The sequence below is a fragment of the Equus przewalskii genome, chromosome 1 (genome assembly GCF_037783145.1).
Source record: "Equus przewalskii isolate Varuska chromosome 1, EquPr2, whole genome shotgun sequence".
Lineage (NCBI taxonomy): Eukaryota > Metazoa > Chordata > Mammalia > Perissodactyla > Equidae > Equus > Equus przewalskii.
In genome coordinates this window covers 131,793,623-131,807,930 of record NC_091831.1, presented here as the reverse complement: position 1 = coordinate 131,807,930, position 14,308 = coordinate 131,793,623, and the positions used below count along the sequence as shown (strand labels likewise).

The window sequence follows — 14,308 nt, the reverse complement described above, 5'->3', positions numbered from 1 at the left end:
CCCTGAAAGATGCCCCCGTTTCCCCAGCAGCTTCCTCCTCAAGGTACCCCGCAGGAGGAAAATTATCGTACACTAATGCCTCGCATGATCTTGAACAACTCACTGAGCTTCAAAGGGCCTCAGTTTACCCATCTGTGCAATGAAAAGCTTAGAGTACCTGGCCTTTAAGTTCCTTCCATCCATCTTCAATAGTGAAAGGAGGCGCCCCTGCCCAAATAGCACTAGGTGCCTCCTCAGTTCCCTCTCACTGGACAATTGTGAATGCCTTCTTCCCTCCACCCGACAGGACCTTGCTTCTAAGTGTGAGACCAACCGAGGAGCTGCCGTGCAAGCAGCCGGTGACAGTCACATCCCATGGAAAAAGCACCCTTGAAAGGGGACACGCCACTCCAACTGACATGTCTCCTGGCAGGTCCTGCTCATAACAATGGACATCATTTTCTCTCCTCAAAAGGAATAGATTTAACAAGAACCGATGGGTAATTCGCCCATTAAAGAAACAAAGAGTGGGCTGAGGGAGGAGAGTGACAGAAATACTGCATCTGTAAATTCCTTGCCAAAGGGCCCCGAGAAGTCAGCTCCCTCCCGGCAAGGGGAGTTCCAGCATCCTCGAGACTATTTCACTTGTCATGGCTACTCCCTTCTGTTCTGTTTTCCCTCTCGTTTGTCTGCAATACTGAAAGGTGGACAGAAGCAAAACACGATCCTTAATGCCTGAGCTGATGGAGAGAGTGTCTAAAATGCTGTAGAATCTATAGACATACGTTCTTATTTATCAATAATACGAAAACGCTGCAGTTCTCGTTCTGTAAGAACACTAAACGTGTTCTCTACTCTAATAGAAGACAGATTTTAATGCTCCTTAGTTCAATTAAGTTATCAAAAAGACCACGAAAGGTTGTTTAATTCTCTGTTTCTGAAAGACGGAGCCAGAATGATTTATTTTCAGTAACAATGCACTTTTCCCCCCAAACAACCTTTCTTCCTCCTGCCTCTTTCCATTGACTGGCAGAGAGTTTAATTTGTTCACAAAATTCTTTTTCTCACTTTTGTTCCCTTTAGCTTCCTTTAAACAGCTCCTAAGTATTTTTTGACTCCTAAGTGAACTTTTTAAAAAAGTACCAATCTTCATATATATATATATATATATATATATATATATATATATAGTGGAGGATATCAAAGAGCTATGAAAACTTGGGGGGAAAATGGAAAAATGCCCTAAGAGATATATCAACCCAAACCAAGTTGTGGTCCTTGTTTGGATCCTGATTGAAATAAACCAACTGGAGAAAAAACCCGACCAAACTCTTTTGCTTTTCTCTCCTACAGATGCTATCCTGTCCTTCTTTCCAGTGCTCCCACAAAGTCAGGGGGCTTTTGTTTCTTAACTTAGGCCTGAATTAGGCATGTTGATCAACTCTAATCAAGGACCTCAGCCAACCTGCCAGAACCTAAAATACAATTAAAAGAATAAATAAATTAACTAGCATCTTCCACCTTTAACATTTATGCTGCTGGCCACTCCCGAACCTGCTTCCACTCTGCGAGCCTGCAAGCCCCTCGCTTTTGAGCTGTTGGCAATCTCTTGCTCTCCCATTTCGAGGGAGAGCCCCGGCCAGGGTGCATTTCTCTGAAGAGCTGCTGCCCTGATTCCTCCCCAACACTTCACAGCTTGTCAGACGAACCCAAGCAATAAAAAGACCAATAAGAAAACAAATCCCACCTTATTAGGCCCTGTTTGATCTTAAACCCACACCATCCAAGATTTCAGCTACATAATGCTGGCTCCGGACAAGAGGAGCAGAGTTTTCTTATGAAAATAAATTAGACAAGCGCACGGAAGAAAGAGAAAATGGATGCGCAACTGCTAACGTGTTTGAGAGCCTTCAACGCAGTCAGCAAGCTAAACCAAGGGCAATGGTTTCTCCTTTCTTCTTTAATCTATTCTCTACCCTCCTTCTCCCTGCAACAAGACAAATATTTTTCTTGCAACGAATATTTTAAGGTACTACCTTTCAATTAGGGATGGCCTTATTTCTTTTGACACTGGGGTTTTGTTTTTCACAGTGAAATTAGAACGTACACTAATGATGGCACACGCAAGTCCTAAGAGTCGCCTTGCTACGATCCATCAGCTGTGATAATATCAAGATGAATATATTGTCAGGAACCTGGATGTATCATTTCATTTATCCCACTCCCACCCCACCAGGGATTACATTATTATTCAGGCTTTCTGGACTCGCTCCAAATGCAGATTGCCACTAGAATTCAAAGGAAACTTCTCAAAGGTGATAGGAAATAGACCTACTACAGAACATTTTTCTTAAAAAATTAACCTTTTCAGAGTTTAATTCCATCCTATATACCCATAAATAGACCAGCTTTCAGGATCTAAAAACTAATCCTACAGTAATAACACAAAGCTTCATTTCTCATTCCCTGCAATCATTAATATTGCTTTAAAAATCATGAGAAATCTCTTCGACTTCTTAAGCTTTGTAATTCATTTCTGTACACCGTTTCAAGAAACCTCATTAATTTAGGCGGCCTTTTTGTGGTACATCTGAGGCACACAAATATTTGGAATTTTTACCTTAGGTCAGAGGTTAAGAAAAAATTAACTTCTCATTTTCAGGAAGGATTTATGAATGTGAAAAAATGCTTTTGACAGCAACATGCTTGCGTTACCTAATTCACAAATAAAATAGACTACACAGAATCTAGAAAGTGAAAATTTAAAGGAAAAAAGAGACAGGTTTTGCATAGATGGTGGGGGTATTTTTTAAGAAAGGGAAAAAAATCTTGTTACCTCCTTAACAGTTTTTCCTATAACCCAGTTTCAATATTCCAATCAAATGTAAGATGGAAGGGCTTTGACTTGGGAGAAAAAAAAATGCCTTTGAACACTGATCGACACGCAATTTGTGCAATTATTTTACTAGACTTAACTCCCTATACTCAACTCTCCATCACTTGATTGACTGAGACGCTGTTTCCATTGAGCTGGGTTTACAATTATCCTCAAACAAGGGAAACTTCAAAGGCTGCTCAATAGGTATTTTCCGTTCGTCATTAGAACTCGTAAATGCATAACCTGCACATAAACAAGTCACTCTCCCTAATTAAATGGAATCTCTTCGTCTCTATTAAAAATTTAGAAGTGCTGCCTGAGTATAAACATGTCATCTGAGAAGAGGAGACGGAGACCCTCGTAATATCCGTGAATAACCAGCTGAATCTCCTTTAAGCAAAGCCGTGTTAATAGCACCGAGGTACATAAATTTTTCTAATTATTTTATTATCAGTAAAGATTGGTTAAATGTAAAGGATATCCACTGTTGGCAATTATGCGCTCAAGTATTATCTGTCGACTAGGGAAACACAGTCTGGCGCTTTAATTTACTTCAGAGACTATCCCAGAGCCTTTCCCCTTCTTTCTTTTTCAGATATCTGTATCCTGGAAGAGGTACCAGCATTTCCTCCGAGAGCTGTATTTAGCTCGGCGAATGGGTTTGTTTGGTTAGTCGTCATTTCTTTTTAATCATATATTTAGACTTAGAATTCTTAGAAGGATAATCCATAAAAGCTCTAGTTTGGAAATGGAAATATTCCTAGAGTGTTTTGAGATTGTATTGTTGCGTCTGTTCTTAAAGAAAATAAAGGTTTTTAAACTCTTTGCCCTTTTTTGGAAATGGATGGAGGAATCATAAAGCACCTCCAGCTAAACAAAGTAGTTCAACTCGTGCTTAGGATTCACTTCCCAGACTCCTAACATGCTAAAAAAAATCTCTTTTCATAAAGTTTGAAACAACGTTTGTGACACTGAGCTTTATGTCATAAGACGAGCCAGAAATTGTAGCCTGTAACTGTTTGAGGAAGCGGAGGGAGATTTTTCAGCTGTAAGGTGTTTTGTTAGAGCGCCCTCTTGTGGTCAAATGTCATCAACACAATTCCTGTTGCACATTTTTTTAAAGGGCACTTTTGACAGTCCACAGTAGCATAATTTCGACAAAAATAAGCTGCAATTCGGGGTTGAACTTTCTAATATCTTGTTGGATTTTGGATCCTCTCGGGAAAAAAAATAGTGAAGGGAGTAATCATATTCAAGGATTTCCATAATTTGTCAACTATGCAAAATAAACCATTTCTATAGCTTCAGAATGCTCTACCTAGCTTCACTAAAAATAAGGATCTTTGTGATATATCCTGCCTTTGACCAGAAAACTTGAGTTAAGAAGGATTGAGAAATGAGCATCCTCTCTGATTCATCAAGTTTCAGGTCTTAAAGGGACCGTGGAGATTATACATTTCAAACTCATCATTTTACAGATGAGAAAAAAAAAAAAAGCCCAATGAGGTGGAGGGATTTGCCCAAGGTCTCAGGGTACAAAGCAGCAAAGCTGGGTCTCTCAGCTATAACTGGCGTGACCCGTTCTCCTTGGCCCCATCTTGCCAAAGAGCTTTCTGGCATCCAATTCTCTACCCGGGCTGGCTCAGCCGTCCCTGAACTGCTACTAAAACTTCTTTCCTGCTACTGAGCGCTCTGTCCTGCTTCTTTCCTCACAGCGATAAGTAAATGACAAGCACATTCCTCAAGGCAAGACTAGCAGCAACTGAAAACCACAACAAAATTCAATACAACACTGAACACAAAACATCCTCCCCGGAATTTTCTGGAATTCCCATTCCATGAGGGTTCATGCACTGTGGGGCTTATCAGACAAACTTCTTGCCCAAAATGGAATTCGAGTAGTTAAGGGAACTGGTGCCATTTGTTATTATGAATGTCAATGTCAGTACCCCTCTATGACTGAATTTATAGCTTGTTAGGAAGTACCTTTTAGCTATTTCTGAAAAGAAAAACCCATAGAAGGATTCACTGTAGGTAAAAGAACTGAAGAGGGTCCTTGATCAGTTGCGCTCAGCTGATCCATGACATACAGATGTGTACATATGTATGCAGAACGCTTCTCTGGGGTTGATGGACTCCCAAGATCTGATGCTGTTGTGGTAGTAATACAGAGGCCCACAAGATGGCACTTTATTTTTAATTCATCATAAGCACCAAAAAAAAAAGTGATTTTCACACAGTTCAGAATAAACGAGATGGTGAAATATGTAGCTGATTTCATATACTATCATGTGTACTGTTGTACCATGCATCACAGTTATGAAAATCTGCCTCCACCTTCCCTAAGGTGTGTGATGACAGAGAGCGCCTGCCAGGCTCCCCCAAGGCGGAAGAAGGGTTCGATGGCTGCTCTTAGGGAATGCCAGGCCTTGGGAGAAAGGCTGTGTGTGTGTGTGTGGATAGTGCATGATCTATATTTTTCCTAAAAGGTGAATTCTGTCTCAAAAGTTAATTAGATTCTCTCCTGTCTTAAGAGTTTTCTATCTTCAAGGGTAAAGTAGAGGCTCTCCAACCACCGTCCCTTCCTCCACAATTCCCCTCCCGAAGGGACTTTACTGTCTGTCACACACACACACACACACACACAGAGCAGTTCCTCTCCTGCGCTCCTGAAATAACAAAGTCTTTGTAATTCTCTGTAGGAGGCAGCAGGTAACATCTGCTTCAGCAGGAAGATGGGTGAAAAGGAAACAATCCATGGCTGTTCTGAGAAGACCTCAGTGACGGGGTCCAGAGGCCTCAAAGCCCGCTTCCACAGCGCTGCAGTTCCACGAACCGGCCAGAAGTATTTTGCTAATAAAAAAATAAATGTTGGCTTTTCAATAAATGGTGCTGGAACAACTGAATGCCCATATGCAAAAAGATGAACTTAGACACAGACCTTACACCTTACGCAAAAACTAATTCAGAATGGATTATAGGCCTAAATGTGTAATGCAACACTATAAAAACTTCTTGAAGGAACCATAGGAATAAATCTACGTGATCTTGGGTTTAGTGATGAGTTTTTAGATACAACAATGGCACAATCTATGGAAGGAAAAATTGATAAGTTGAATTTCCTTAAAATTAAAACTTCTGCTCTGTGAAGACACTCAACAAAATGAAAAGACAAGCCACGGATTGGAAGAAAATATCTGCAGAACACATCCCTGATAAAGGGCTTATATTCAAAATATGAAAGAACTCTTAAAAGTCAACTATTTTAAAAATAACAGAATAAAAAGGGGGCAAAGGATCTGAACAGACACCTCGCCAAAGAAGATACACAGATGGCAAATAAGCATATGAAAAGGTGCTCAATATCATTTATCCTTAGGGAATTGCAAGTGAAAACAACAATGAGATACCACTATGCATCTATTAGAATGACTATATCCAAAAAAACCTGATAACACCAAATGCTGACAAGGATGCAGAGCAACAGGAACACTCATTCTTTACTGAAAGGAATGTAAAATGGTACCATCACTTTGAAAGACAGTTTGGCAGTTTCTTACAAAACTAAACAGTCTTACCATATGACTCAGCAATTGTACTCATGAGTATTTATCCAAATGAGCTGAAACTTATGTCCCCACAAAACTCTACCCAGATGTTTCTAACATCTTTATTTATAATTGCCAAAAACTGGAAGCAAGCAACATGTCCTTCAACAGTGAATGGATAAACACACCGTGGTACATCCAGACAATGGAATATTACCCAGTGATAAAAACAAACAAGTTATAGCCATTAAAAGACATGGATGAATCTTAAATACATATTAATAAATGAAAGAAGCCAGTCTGAAAAAGCTACCTATTCTATGATTCCAATTATACGACATTCCAGAAAGGCAAAACTATAAAGCAGGCAGGTAAGTCATCGGCTGCCAGGAGTTTGGGGGGTGAGGTTGAGTAGGCGAAGTGCAGTGGATTTTTGGGGGTGGTGAAACTATTCTGTGTGATAATATAAAAATAGATGCAGATTAGAAAATATTATTTAGGAAAACAGGGGGTCCAGGAATGGAAAACAAAATGTGACAAACAACCCAACTGTATCACAAATGTGTGAAACAACCTCATCAAAAGGGGTGGGCAAAAATGGTGCTGATCTAAGGAACTTTGGAAATGAGTAGACTCTGTAACACCAAAGGAAAAAGGAATTGCACATAGCACTGTACTCTAGTCGAGAAAGTTGTTTTCCTTGGGGATACGGGTTAACAATTCTGATATTGCTATACGTATATACTGGAAGTGAACAATTAAGTAAATGGATGGCAGGTGGCAGGAGCCAGGTTTCTCACTGCTGGAGTGGGAATTTGCAGACAAACAAGAGGAGGAGACTAAATGAGCCATGGAGTAATGGATTAGAGTTGGAGATATCACGATAAACTCATGTTTAGCTTAATATAGATATGGATGGTTACCTATAGAAAAATTTATAGATATATGTGTATACACAGGTTAATATACACACATATATTTCCTTGCTCTTTCAGCTGAGAGGGCCAGAAGCAATGACATCCCAGTGGCAATGAGCACACCTAATGCCTAGATCTTGGTTTCTAATCTCATTCTCCAATGACAGGAGCCAGGGCTAGTTGGAGAAGTGGCAGATTCAAGGACTGGGGCAGGAAGTATATAAGATGAGCTTGGAGCATCTCATAGTGCCAGAAAGTAAGGAAGTGCTCAAAACAAAATCTACATTGATGTGTCAAAGGGACAAAGGAGACGACTGAAAGAGCTCCCAGTGGCCAAAGCCAGAAAATTTGTGCAAGAAAATAAAATAGTACGGGATTATAACCCAAAGTACGAAATAAATATTCATGAGTCCATACCGACATAAATTAATGACTGAATAAATAAATAAAGAGAGAAAGGAGACAAATCCACTGTGCAGAATTCCAAGTAACTTGTCGAGATATTCCATCCTCAGGGAGGTGGCACATAATTCCCGACTCCTTAAGTGTGGGCTGTGCACAGTGACTTCCTTCCACAGAGAAGAGCATGGAAATGCGGAAAGAGTAACTTGACAGGGGAGAAACCTGACAAGCACTGCCTCAGCCAGGTGAGCAACCTGAAGTCAACAGTGATAAGTCATGCTGATAGGATGACACTTGATAGAAGACGATGAAAATGGCACTTGACCTCAGTAGTCTTCCTCCAAAAATATATTACCTCAATATAATCATGAGGAAAACATCAGACAAATTCCACCTGAGGGACATTCTACAAACTATCTGTCCAGTAATCCTCAAAATTGTCAAGGTCACCAAAAACAAGCAAAGTCTGAGGAACTGCCACAGCTAAGACCCTGAGGGGACAGGACTACTAAATCTGAAGAAATCAAGGACTTCCGTTAATAATAATGTATCAATGTTGGTTTGTCCATTGTGACAAAGATGTCATACATTTTAAGATGTTTAAACAAGGAGAAACTGGATGTGGGGAATACAGGGACTCTCTGTACTACCTTCATAATAATTTTGTAGATCTAAAGTTATTCTAAAATTAAAAGTTTAGTGTAAAAAATATTGATAGCCTTTTCCTAGTTCATATGCACACAAATTAACAAATTTTACTTCCACTTTTATTAAAGTTCTGATGCAGAGGCAGTTGAGTGAGCTGATGACCAACAACAGTGTTGGTTGGAGTCAGAAATGTGAGTTCCACCTCTTACTAGCTTTGGACTTTGGGAGAATGGCTTAACCTCACTGAGGCTCAGTTCTCTCCTTAGTCCAACACGCTCATGATACTTATTTCCTAGGCATGCTGTAGGAATTAGTCATAATCTATGTCAAACACTTAACACAGTGCCTGGCGCTGAGTAAGCTCAAGAAATTCTTGCCCTTATTAGCTAGCTAGGGTGGATGGACTGACAAAACAAATGTCCTGGTAGTAAATAGAAAACCTCATGGGGGCCGGCCCCGTGGCCTAGTGGTTAAGTTCGCATGCTCTGCTTCGGCGGCCCAGGGTTTCACTGGTTGGAATCCTGGGCGCAGACATGGCACCGCTCATCAAGCCATGCTGAGGTGGCATCCCACATGCCACAACTAGAAGGACCCACAACTAAAAATACACAACTATGTACCGGGGGGCTTTGGCAGAAAAAGGAAAAGTAAAATCTTTAAAAAAAAAAAAAAAAGAAGAAGAAGAAGAAGAAGAAGAAAAAGAAAGAAAGAAAGAAAGAAAAAGAAAACCTCAGAATGTTTAAAATCTCCACATTGAGTCCTTTATTGTGGATGAGAGAATGGGTCTTTAGTCCCCGGCTCTGTGGCTGCAGCCTGAAAAAGGTGTCCTCCCTCAATTCTCTCCACCCTGCCTTGTGCCTTCTTTCACTCTGCTTTTATTCTTGCTTCTTCACTGCCTCTCCTCTTCCCAAAATCCCTCGATACCTTCCTTTGATTCACACGGAGCAGGCATTCTCTGCTCTACCTCTGCTCTACCTCCAAGTCCTGAGAGTGGAAGAGAAAGTGGATAATAAACGACAATCAAAGCCTATGCCCAGGGGCCAGCCTGTGGCCAAGTAGTTAAGTTCCTGCGCTCTGCTTTGGCAGCCCAGGGTTCACGGATTTGGATCCTGGGTGGGAACCTACACACCACTTATCAAGCCATGCTGTGGCAGCATCCTACATAGAAGAACTAGCATGACTTACAACTAGGATATGCAACTATGTACTGGGGCTTTGGGGAGAAAAAAAATGAGGAAGATTGACAACAGATGTTAGCTCAGGGCCAATCTTGCTCACCAAATAAAAAAAAAAGCCCAGAAAAGGTTAACTCCCAGGAGCAAACCTCCTTATATGTTATTAAGCTAACAGGGGAGTCTCTTTGTAAAAGGCCTCCTTCTACTACCCAGCCTCAGCAAGGGCCAGCCTCCAGGAAAGGAGTTGAGGACAGGTGCAAGAAGGACCATCACTGTATATGATATTTCCCAGAAATATTTTCTCCATAAATTGTTGAGGCATGGAACCTGTACACATATGATTATAAATTTTCCATCAAGAAAACTGCTCATGGTTTATATAATAAATGTACAATGGATCATTTTTCTGTGATGCCCCCAGAAGTGACTCACAGGAATTCGGCCACAGGAACAAGTGTGAGACACACTGCCTAGAAGTAAGACTCATCATGTTGGTTTAGTAAATCCATACGGAATAGAAACCATGCACTGTGGGCTTCCTGGCTTTTTCCATCTTTCCTGATCTTGTGGAACCAAAACCCTACTGAATTTAGGCAGCTTGATATTTTCTACAGTTTTTACTACCATCATTGAATTGCAGTCATTGTCACATGGTTCCAGGAAGTGAGCCCTTAACTCCCCTCCCTAAAGGACCAGTATCTGTGTTAAATCATCAAATTAAATGATTTTCAGGAATAGGAAGGAATAGCCATCACGAAACATTATTTCCTACCCATCATCAGCATATACATATTCACCAACTTGAAGTGGTCCAAAGTAGATGGAAACTTTAAAAAAATGGGGAGGGGGAGGAATCTGTCTCACAGCCAAGAAGACGAATGATGTTAGCTATAAAACAAATTCAAACAGACCCCACACTGAGATCCAAATCTCTATGTTTCCCTGATGGACTGCAGATTCAGGGCTTGTGATTCATTGACAGACCGGAAGGAAAGAGGTGGGAGGCACATCCCAGGCCAACTATGTGACAAGAGAGAAAGCCAAGAGAACCAAGGAGGCCAAATTCCCAATGGAAACAGGCCATAGAAGGAGGACAAGACACACGGGACCTCTGAACTACACCAACACCACACAGCAGGAAGTCTCTCTTAGGTTCATGAGGGCCAGCTCTCTAACAATATTGTACAATATTACTTATTTATATATTATCTATCTGATTATATCTGAAATTTTTTATTTGATTCATTAAATGCTTCCAGTATATCAAGGACTATGCTAGGGACACTACCTGAATTATCTCATTTAATCCTCACAACAACCCTATAAGGTAGATACCATTATTCCCAGGGGAGCAGACCCTTAGTCAGTGAGCACACTGACTGGGGAGACTCCAGGGAAAGAATTCAGACAAGTGAACACCCAGGCTCACAATGGGGTTTAAGGGAAACATATCTGTGTTGGGGGTGAGCCTGAGACAGGAACCAGCCTCACGAGACAAGGTCCTCCACAAGGTCCTTGGGGTAACAAGATAAAGCCCCTAACAGTCAGCAAGGTAGGAGAATCAGATAGAGGCCGCCAAGATCCACATTCTGTAGCCTCTGGACTCTCCCAGGATTACGCATGTGCCCTAGCACCCAGGAGTCCACCGAACGTGACCTTCGCCCAGTTTCCATACTAAACATCCCACCCAAGGGTGGACAGCTAGCATGCTGACACATGCAACACATGTGGTGGCATGTCCAACAACAGCGCAAGCCACCTCTACAGGCCATGACGTGTAGCCTGCCCAACCTTTGCCTAGTAAAGGCCCACAATCCCACTACCTAACCAGCCGGTCACCGTCCCCTTTCCTTTCCCCGTGGGCTCCCTTGTGCCTCTCCTGTGCACAAGCTAATAAACTTTTACTTTTCTACTCCCATTTGTTGTCTGTCTTGATTTCCATCCCGGGGGACAATAAGAATCCAGTGCACCGCTAACAAGCCAGTCATCCTAACTGTCCCTGGCCCTCTCACCAGGGACTCACAGCAGCAGAGCTGGATCCAGACACAAGCTGACCACCAGGCACCCTCAAATCTGTATTCTTTATTTGGGGAGGATGGGAAGTGATTGATTGACTGAACTCCTCTCAGAGGGGGAGCCCTCAAACACCTAAGCCAGAGTTCCATTATAAAATACACCAAAAGTACGTTAATAACCCATCATATCTGGCTCTTCCAGTTAGATGCCTTATATTTAGTTTCCAGTTGGGCTGCACATTCCAGTCACCCTCACACCCCCTTCAAAACTTTCCATCGCCTCTTCATGGGCGGCGAGTGGCCAGCCCAGCGGGTCGTCCTCCTGCGCTCCACTCGCTGGCACCCCGGCGTGGGCGCTTGCTGGTGCATGACGGCGGCAGGACGTCGCCAGCCGCGCGCCAGCCCCGCAGGTACTCATCGGGAGGCGGAGGCACGCGGCGGGTGGTGGGCTGCGGCCCTCCCTGGCCTTGGCCGCCTCGAGGGGGCGCAGCTCGCCCAGGGTCCCCTCCTCCGGGCGTGTTGGCGGCAGGCGGCGCCGTGGCGGCTGCTGCGAGGGGAGGACGGCGGCGGCCGCGGGTGCGCGGGGCGAGCGCGAGCCCTGTGCTCAGCTTGCCGCTCAGCGGCCCCCGGGTCTGCCTCCGTCAGGCAGGATCTGAGCCTTTTGCTCGGAGTAACCCTAGTGCTGAGCAGATGTAAAACCCATTTCACAGAAGATTGAAACCTAGGGAGCCCTCTGCCACCGGTGTGGGAAACCAGTTCTCACCATCACGGACAGGCCGGCTCCAGTCAGGGCGGCCCAGTCGCAATCCTTCCTTTCCTCCACCTTGGAAGTGCCTCCCAGGCATGCAAGTGCGACTTCCTCGCCATTCTGCACATCACGGCCCTGCTGAATGTCTCGTGGCACACCCCTGAGGCCTGCACGACCCACCTACACTGCAAATGGATCCCGTGGAAGACAGCCAGCCACTGACATTAGCTCCCAGGTTCAAGAAGCAATAGACTTCGCTGACTGTCAGGGAAAAGGGAGGCAAGGTCCTGGTCCACTGTGAGGCTGGGATCTCCCTTTTGCCCACCATCTTCATGGCTTACCTCATGGGCCAGCAGCTTCCAAAGAATGAACCTGAGATCCTACCTTTCATATCCACCTAATAGGCCCCTTCCTGCCAAGAGGAGGCAGCCAGCTCTTTCTGTATGGCCCATTTGCAGACACTGAGCCCTGGTGTGCAGGGTTCCTACTGCACACTCCCTACCTCCGTGCTGGCACCACTGCCTACTGACTCAAGGGTCTCAGCATCCCAGGAGCTCCATGGCTGCAGGCACATCCTGCTAAAACTGGGATAGGGGAACCAGCCCAGGCTCACGAACAACTGTGATTTTGCTTTTTAAACTCATGGGCATTCCATACCTGTGCAGTACTGAAGACCTCACTCTGTCATGCTGCCCCAGTGGGAGAGAGAGTGGTTTCCAGGCTTGCAAATAAACTTCAGACCGATCTCAAAGATAGGTTCTCAGACCAAAGGAAGGCCAAGCCATTAGGAGAGCACAGTATGTGCTGACTCCTCTGCTTCCAGACCCTCTGTCCTCTCAGGACTGCCCAGTCCTTGCACCTCCAGGTTTTCCTTTTCATTTCCAGCATGAGGCAATAAGTACCTGCAGCAACAGGGGGAGAAAGCAGTTGCTAGACCAGGAGAAAAGGCAGTTATGGAGCCACGTTATTTTGAAGGAAGCACAATTTCCACCTGATTTTTTTTTAACTCTTACAGTCTCTGTATCTGTCTCTGTTCTTCAGGGCAAAGCTGATCACCATCTAGTCAGGAAAAAGAAACCCTACAGGGTTTGTAGGAAGATGACATATATACTGATTTTATCCCTCAGATGTTTCTGAGACTCCCTCTTGGGTACAATGGAGGCAGTTGGTTGAAGGAGCAGGATATTGACACTTCTGGGTTTCCTTCCCCTGACTTTGGACTTTGGCATGATTCCTATTCATACTTGAACCATTGTCATTGCACCTCTCCTCAACACAACTCTTGTGTCCTTTGAAAAGAGTTCTTCAAAACATAGACCCTTTGAGGTGGTGGCAGTGGGTTCCAGGAGTAGAAGGGTACTTGTCATCTGGGTCAGTGGCATTGAAACAGTCATTTCCCAGCTTGCTGTCCTCATATGTGATGTCTTGTCTCTTGTGACACTTGTTTTCTTCCCTGCCCCTGGGGGTTGTCTTCAAGCTGTTGACTTCTGGGATTTGCAGATTTCACAATGTGGTATTATTTCTTTTCTGTCAGTAGGTTTTATCTCTAGGGGAAAAGGGAATAATTTCCTAAAATCCATATGAGTGTGAAGAAAAGCAGTCTATTACTGGTTGTTGTTGTTTATAGTGAAAAATAGAAATAGTAAAAGGAAAAAAACCTCCCCATCCCACGTCCTACTCTTTAAGAGCCACATTCTCTGTTGAAGAAATGATAAATGTCTATAAATCCAGTATGCTAAATGATTACCTGGAATCACCCCACCCACCTGATGTGTTTACAGGAGGACAATGTCTTCATGCAAAGACTAATGTCAAGGAGGGAGTTTCTGGCAGAGCAGCAGGTGGATGGGCGAAGAGAGGAAAAAGTTGTTATCCAGTCTCTGAACTCATGTAGCACATTCTTTGTGCCAAAAACAACTTGTGTTATCAGCTCTGAATGCATCAGTGCCTGGGTGGTTATTTATAGTGAGGTGAGGCAAGCAAGGGACCATAGGAAAT

The 14,308-nt window shown here is 43.4% G+C and overlaps 1 pseudogene; it reads left to right on the top strand.

Annotated features, from left to right (window-relative positions):
- Window positions 1-11,848: 11,848 nt before the first annotated feature.
- Window positions 11,849-13,221, top strand: LOC139083982 (dual specificity protein phosphatase 5 pseudogene; annotated as a pseudogene).
- The last annotated feature ends 1,087 nt before the right edge of the window (window positions 13,222-14,308 follow it).